This window comes from Eutrema salsugineum, unplaced genomic scaffold, assembly GCF_000478725.1.
Source record: "Eutrema salsugineum unplaced genomic scaffold, Eutsalg1_0 scaffold_1, whole genome shotgun sequence".
Lineage (NCBI taxonomy): Eukaryota > Viridiplantae > Streptophyta > Magnoliopsida > Brassicales > Brassicaceae > Eutrema > Eutrema salsugineum.
The window spans coordinates 21,148,488-21,151,057 of NW_006256909.1; positions in this window are offsets into that span (position 1 = coordinate 21,148,488).

A 2,570-nucleotide genomic window follows, 5' to 3' on the forward strand; every position below is an offset into this window, starting at 1 on the left:
AATTGCTTTGGATATCATGTTAAGACAAGCTCCAAAATCACAAAACACGTTTTTAAATATTTCTCCTCTAATTGAACAAGAGATGAGAAACTGACATGCACCTTCGATTTTGTGAAGTGTTCGAACAGGTTTACCTCTTCTGGCATGATTGAACAAGTCTTCTATTTTAGGGATTGATTCCTTGCTCTCACAGAAGTAGTGGCCTATCATGAACTCCTTGCAAGCTCTGGCAAAAGTTATTCCTTCAGGAAAATTTCGAACTACATCATTGAACTCATCGAGCTTCTCCTTGCTGATTTTGTTGGTATAGTAGCTGCATTCTTTGGGTCTTTGAAGGTGGATTGAATAAATTGCAGCATCAGGTGATGTCCTTGGAAAGGTCAGGCGCCTGGCTCTCCCAAAGTAAGTTCGGATATCTTCTTTTGTCTCCTTGCTGTACCTAAAGAAAACTTGCAAACAACCAAGATGCCATATATCATCGAAACCTGTATAAAGAGGGATCGATTTCACAAACTTGTTGAATTCAACGAGTTTTTCCCTGGAGACTGGTGCGCTTAATTCCACCAATTTGTTTGCATTGCCTCCTTCTATGAACAGACGATAGTCTTCGTCCTCGAAATATTGCCCTTCATATTCATCTTCATATGCTAAGACAATGTTGCAGGGAAGTACCTCATCTTCTTCTTGAGATGTTTTGGAGCTGATGGCGTACACCGTTTTCTCAAGAAAACGACTCTTGACCGTCCCAGCAGGTGCACCAAATGAACATTGACCTGTAAGAATAGAAAAGGGCCAAAGCGAATCTGACCGACTGTTTGCCGCGGGTGGAGGATGCACGACCGCGACTGGAGAATGGTTTGCCGCGGGTAGGGGGTTGGCCGCGGTCGCGGGAGTCGTGACCGTGGGGGAGAGACTCCGAGATGGTTCAGCTGTTTCATCTTCTCCTTTGCCATCTAAACTGATTTTTGGATCTTCCAACTCTATTTCTTCTTCTCTTATGTCAAGATCTTTGATGGGAAGCGTCAAACCGTTCGTTTCACGTCTTTGCATAAGGTTTTCGACCTTTTCTTCGACTTCATCAAGGGCATAGACTACTTTGTCCATGGTTGAGTCGATTTCTTCTGCTTTGTCTTGAACCTTGTGTACTCCATCCCAAATCTCTTCCACGTAGGAGTAGGTTTGGTTGTTATGGTCGTTAATAGTTTCTTCTGCTTCATCGAGCTTGACCTCTAAGGTGTGGATAGTTCCACTGGCTTTGCAAATGCTAACTTCGTTATCTCCGACTCGTCCTTCAACTACTTCTATCCTCTCCTTGATAATCTCAGCATCCTTGTGTGCTTGAGTCTCGATGGTTTTAAATTGAGCAGAAAGATCTTCAAGCTTTTTGTTAAAGTGAGTTTGTATGTTGTCAATTTTCTCGTGAAGGGCGGCTCTTGATAAGGCTTGAGCTGCGATTAAGTGCATGACCACCGTTTCTAGCTTACTCAATCGGTGACTGAGCTGGACATTTTCATCTTTGTGAGGCAGACGACAAACAGGAGGTCTAGGGTTTACCATTGGAGGTACATAGGGCTCGTTCAGGAACGTTCTGTAGTCTTTGGTTCAAACTTCTTCGTAGAGATCGCGTAAGTATTGCTTCTCTCTGCGTCTGGTGGCTTGAGGAGTGTTGTAAAAACCTCCCTCATAGTAGGGTGATAACACCGTATCTTGACCACTTTTATGGATCGTTTTGAAATACTTTTTATATGTTTTTAATTGCTTTTAAGTACTTTTATTACGTTTTTCTAGTATTTGTAGTTCCAAGACTCTTTTCAGGTAACTTAAGGAAAAGCTTAACAAAATGGATAGAAAACCAGATTTCAGCTCAGAGTCAAACCGTCAGAAGTTCACCCCTGATTGAAAGCCTTCTCACCGTCTGATCCAACTCAAATTTGGAGACCTTAAAGATGGAAGTATCAGCTTTCCAGTGCATCTTACAGCTTGGCAATCCAACGGTTCAATCAAAAGATACGCGAAGAGCAAGATGTCTCATAAACCAGCTGGCCAGCACTTCCACCCGCGGCCAACAAGCACAAACCACACATTCCCCGCGGTCAGAGCACTCCCGACCGCGGCCTTCAACCTCCGAGCCCAAAAAACTGAAGAGTTTGAAGAAGAACTTTGGAGTGACGAAGAACCTGCTAAGCAAAGCAAGGAGATGTCGAAAAAGACTTGTCTTAGGACAAGGTCTTCTTCATTGGAATAAGTCACGTCCAACACCAAAAGTCGAGCTAAACGACTTAAAACAAAAGCGCTTAATGGGAGGCAACCCATTTAGGTATTGTTTTCTTTAGAATTTTTCTTTCTTTTTCTTTTGATCTTTTTCTTTTTCTTAGTTTCAGGTGCTTCTTATAAAACAAAAAAAAATCAAAAAACCAGAACAAAACCGAAAAGAAGGATGGTACCTGACTGCTCGGCCCAGCAGGAACCAAGGAGAAGCAGGAAGAGGCCGCGATATAAGCCCCCGCGGTCGCAAGTGTTCTGACCGCGGGAAACCTACTGTCAGCCACGGTCGAGTAGTCCTGACCGCG